The sequence below is a fragment of the Benincasa hispida genome, chromosome 4 (assembly GCF_027475165.1).
Source record: "Benincasa hispida cultivar pf3 chromosome 4, pf3_genome.v1.1, whole genome shotgun sequence".
Lineage (NCBI taxonomy): Eukaryota > Viridiplantae > Streptophyta > Magnoliopsida > Cucurbitales > Cucurbitaceae > Benincasa > Benincasa hispida.
In genome coordinates, this window is record NC_143481.1 from 34,222,831 (window position 1) to 34,228,742 (window position 5,912).

The 5,912-nt window shown below is 28.5% G+C and overlaps 1 pseudogene; it reads left to right on the plus strand.

Moving 5' to 3' along the window:
• Positions 1-2,659: 2,659 nt before the first annotated feature.
• Positions 2,660-2,756, plus strand: LOC150036656 (U2 spliceosomal RNA; annotated as a pseudogene).
• The last annotated feature ends 3,156 nt before the right edge of the window (positions 2,757-5,912 follow it).

The window sequence follows — 5,912 nt, forward strand, 5'->3', positions numbered from 1 at the left end:
GTACTCCTACTACAGCTAAGTGATACCAACTGACATCTTCTTCAATCCCAAATACATGTTTTTGAAGAAAGATTGAAGAAGACACATTCTGCAAATGGTTTGACCCCTTCCTTCAAATCTGTTGTCAACCTGGAGACTTTATTCTTGACCTTAACACTTGCTCTGGCCTTCCATTTTGATGTCCTTATTCGCTTCTGCGACTTCTTCAATTCATTTGATTTTCTGATAAGTGGGGGTTCGTGATAGCCATCAACTTCCTCTCCCAAACTTCCTAATTGCTTCTGAACTGATGTACCTTGATTTGACTGATCAACATTGGCTATCTGCTGGCTCAACTATATCTCTACACTTGACATCTACCACTTTAATTGGCATCCACCGTCTCTCTGATCCCAACTGCCACTACTTGGGATCCCAACATGAGTTTACATTGGCAACTGCCAAGCTCACACATGTAACCCTCATCATTTAATTTGCCAATAGAGATGAGATTTATTTTCATCTTAGGCACAAACCTAACATCTCGTAGTACTAACTTTTCTTCAAACTATGTCTTCAAATTAATGTTCTCAATCCCAACGATCTTGGAAACTCTACTATTCCCCATTCTCACTAGACCACGATGTCTTGATGTGAAAGATGTGAATAGATTCAATCTGAAGCTATGTGTACTGAAGCTACACTGTCAATTGTCCATTTAGTCAATTGTCCATTTAGATGCTTGGCTACTACTTTGTGTGTAACTCTCAACACAGGCATAGACATCATTAATTATTTCTTCATCAGCTTTAACAAGATTTATCATTACTTCTATAGTTTTAGCCTGATTTACCTCTGGTTTTCTTTTTTGATCCTGCTCTAGTTCCCTACACTGATTTTTGAAGTAACCTTTCTTGCGACAATAAAAACACTCTATTTTCTTATTCCTTGTCTTCCATTTTTTATTACTGACCCATCGTTTTTGGAGTCGACCTTGCCTTTACCTTCACCACTAAAGCTAAACTAGCAGTTGATTTTTTACTACTATCTTTCCTACTAATTTCTTCAGATATAGCTAAATCACAAATCCCTTAAAATTTTAATGTGTTATCCTTCAGTGTATTAGTCTCATCGGCTACAAGACTAGCAACATTCATTGACAAATACATCCAAATGATTATAATAATTGTTTCGTCATTCAGATTCTCCATCTTCATCTTAAATCCCCTTCGGTCTCTTTTTTAATGGCTTATGCAATTTCTTCCACTGAGAGCATGAGTATTACAAAAAAACATGAGAGAAAATTCTTCACACTGAAAAATTTGTGGCTGCCGCAAAAAAAAGTTACGTCTCTCCATTTTCTTCTTATGGTTCATGAGTGACCTAGCCAAATGGGCCAAGGCCCATCAATCATGAAGAAAACTTTAAGTCCACATGCAAGTTTGATTTCCAGCGCCTTCTACAATTATTAATCACCACCGTATTTGCTAATTAAAAAAAAAAGGGTGAGAGTTTTGGGCTCCACAATTCCTAACAATCTCTAGTATAGGAAAAGATTTTGTAGCACACATTATAGTGAATATATTTTTGAAATTATTAAAAACAAAAGCATTACCAAAACCTATTTTGAGGGTTAATAATCTCTTTTTAGGGTAGTCATCTACTATATTGTGCTAATTAAAAAAAAATGTGAGAGTTTTGGACTCCACAATTCCTAACAATTTCTATCATAGAAAAAAGTATTGATATAAAATTTATCATAAAAAATGTTTATTGGTACTATTGGATTGTTCTATTTACATATTCAAACATATCGTATATGTTACTCAGATACTACTTAGCACAAAACTTTAATCAACTCTATTAGTAAGCCAATGTAAGTATAACTCATATGATGTATACCATATAATTTTGATTAAATTGTCAGAAGTTTGAATATTCAAACACCTCGTAAATTATTCAATTCAAAATAGGAAAACAAAATCTTCTCAATGGTATATGCTCCCACTTGTCTAAATATATTAATAAAATAATGATATAATGACCTAAGCTATCAACTTTATGTTGACAATTTATTTTGAATATAGGATTGCTATAGTTTTAAAATAATTACTGATAGCTATAGCTATGGAAAAAAAAGTAGAATAATGTTTGGTAAAGTTTAAATTTGAAATTGAAAAAATTAGTTAGGATGTTTAGTAAATTTATGTAATTTAGTTATATAAACAAAAGTATATTATCATTTTAATTATTTTTTGTATTCATATTCGATTTATAATTTATTATAATATATATATTTTGAAAATATACATATCATTTGCGTTGCAACTAATATTTTGTAGTCTAAATTTTTTTCATAAAATATATATTTTTTAATAACTGTTGTAAGAAATTGAACAAATTAAAATTTGGAGCAAATGTGAAAAATAAATTAATGAAATGATAAATTTGAGAGCGGCAAGGAAAGATACCAAATTTTTAGGAAAGCTGAAATCTAGAAGGTCCATCAAATAGGTTTAGCACGTTAGAATAAATAAAAAATGATTCTAGATAGATTAATAAATAAGTTGATTTATCAAACAATCCCAGCGATGAAGATTATTATATAATCGCATTTTAGGATTTGTGAAAGCAATCTCTAACGGCCTTTAATTAATTTCATAAATTGATAGTATATTGGATACCTTTCTCGGCCTTTTGACTAAGATCAAGTATAATATTTGTTCTTATCGATGATAGTACTGAAATGTAAATTGAGAGTATTAATTAAAACATTATACGAAATTGAAAATTGCCTAAAGAATTTAAAATTATTCTATATTTTTAACCCTTACTTAATTTTTAATATATGTATTGATGATTATTTTGGATGGATATCTGATTATGAGAATGAGATTAATATAATGAAAACTGTGACAAAGGAGGAATACTTGGCTTCTTTAAGAAGGTAATTTATTCCAATATTTTTTTGAACAACTTTAATCCAATATTTGATATATCGCTTCTTTTCATTTTTTTTTAATTTTAATTTTTGAAAATAAAATTTATAAATAATGTTTCTCTAGATTTTTTTAAAACCTTGTCATTCATTTTCGTTTTGAACTTTTACCATGAAGTTTTGAAAACTAATTAAAAATGTAGTCTTTAAATTTTATTTTTGTTTTTAAAATTTGGTTTAAAATTTAAATGTTTATGTAAAAAGGATGAAAATCATTATAAAGAAATTAGAAGAAAATAATCATAACTCTTAGAAATTGAAGCAGACAATCAATTGATCATCAAAGGAAACTTTTAGTATGTTCAATTTAACTTTTCAAATATTAATTTAGAAAATAAGTCAATTTTAAAAAAATTGAAATATTTGACAACCAGTAAAAAATAATTTTTGAAATACTTTCACAAGTTTATTTTAAAACATCATCATCATTATTATTAATATTAATAATAAAAATGACCTTTTTTGTCACTTTTTTTTTCTCTAGTCAATAATCCAAATAGACCCTTTAATTTTAGAGCAATTTTTTTAAAAAGTTTTTTCTCTTTCATTCTTGGTAGGAGAAGCAATGGTTTCTCAAGAGGTGTATTGCGATATTGAGGAGTTGCGAGGTAATGTCACAAATTAAACATTGTTCAATAATATTAAAAACGGATAATTCGAACTTTTGACTGATTGATCTATGCTATATACTTTATACTAATTGAAATATATCCATATTAGCGTTAATTCTAACATTATTATCTTTAGCAATGGTGATAAACTATTTGTAATTTAAATATAAGTATTTTAAAAAAGAAGTTAGAATCACACACACGTACATATTTTGATAACATGTGGGATGAGACGGAGATCAAACCTTTGACATCAAAACTGATAGTACATACTTGATATCAGTTGAGCTATGCTCATTTTAGTATTTTAATACATCTTTCATTCCATTACTTGGACCTATAGGAATGGAAATGACATCAAAATTCGACAAATGAAAGACATAATAATTTTAATAATAAAAAGATGTGAATAATTGAGAATTATTATTGTTATTATTTGAGTTAATGCTAAGGCTGTTTTTTAATATAGAAAAATAAATCAAAATATTTACAAAATATAACAAAATTTTAGAACTATCAATGATAGACACTGATAAACACTGATAGACTTTTATCAATGTCTATTAGTGATATTGATAGACACTGATAGACGTTTATCAGTGTTTATCAGCATCTATCATTGATAATTCGAAAAATTTGTTATATCTTTATAAATATTTTCAAAAATTTTACCATTTGAAATAATTTTTCTTAATACTATTTGCAGACACCATCACAATGGAAGGTGTGAAGCAAGAATTGGAAGAGTTTTTGGCAACAAGTATTTATACCTTGGAACCTATGGTGAGTACTTAAACTCATATGTTTTCGAATAAAGTATGATAATTTCAAGAAATAATGAAGTTGCATATTCTTTAATAAGTTATTAATTAGCTCATTAAAACAAATATTTCGAAGTTTAGAGATTTGCTAGACAAAATATTAAAAGTTGAGGAACGTATATTAAACAATCTTTAAAATTTAAAGACACACTAGACACAAAATTGAGGTCTTGTTTGATAACACAACTTCCATATATATGGTTTTCTTTGTTTTGTTATCTAATTTTTACATATGCTTTCAAAATCAAAGCTAAGTTGTTTTTTTTTAACATGAAATTTGACTAAAAATTCAAATTTCTCATTTATAAATATGAAAACCTTCGTAACAAAATTGTGAGGATACCAAAACACAATTCAAAAAGACTAGAAAACCAAAAACTAATGTTTTTGCTTTCTTATAACTTATTTACCATGGTTTTCTTTTGTCATAATTAAAATTTGAATTCATAGCTAAATTTACAAATAAAAACATGGTTTTAAAAGCTACTTTTTCCCGATAAAGTTTGCTTATTTTTTTAAAACACTCCTAAAAAGTAGACAACAAATTAAAACATGTAGAAATCATAGATAGAGAAATTTTATATAAACATAATTAAAAAAATTAAAATAAAAAATGCAAGATCCCTCATTTGGTAACGACTTAGTTTTAGTTTTTAGTTTTTAAAACCTATGCCTCATTTTGTTAGAAAAAACCTCTCACTACTATCATAGAAATAAGCGAAAAAATAACAGAAAAATTAAAAGAAAGCAATATAACTTGGAACACAGACGTGGAAAAACCAGAAACTGGAGAAAAAACCATGAACTAAAAAAAATCCGCTATTTGAAACATTATTACAATCACACAAAATAATTCTCTCTCTCAATCCCAAGTAAAACAGTACTCTCTCAAAGCTTTTATACTACTCACAACATTTAATTTACTCTCTCAAAGCTTTTATACTACTCACAACATTAATTTCACTCTCAAAACTAGAGAACTTTTACAAGAGTTATGTAACACCCGGATCCTTAAACCTTAGGATCCGACTGCTACGACATGCATACTTAGACTTTTCTATCATGAGATGAGTTTTGGTTGAAATTTCAAAGAACATATCTAAATTTTATTAATTAGATAGAAAAACTATATAGAAATTTATTTATCAAAACACCAGGATCCATAAAATATTAGTGTGGTGGTACAAAATGCATGTGCCTATAATAGTGAGTTTGATGGTTGGCCATTTGAGTGACGTCCAACTCTGCCCTCTACGCTGTGTTCTTACCTACAAAGTCTGTAAAAATATAGGATGAGTACATAATATACCCAGTAAGTAGTTCTCACGTAAGGTAGTGACCAAATGCACAATCACAAGCAACATGTCATGAAAACATATGATTGAGACCGAAAACGTATAATAACATGTGGTGGTCGGTTATGCTTCCAACATAAATCTCTCCGCCCTGATAGGAAGATGAGGACCTAAGCGAAACTAACCCATCTGATGATTAGCGGGTCAT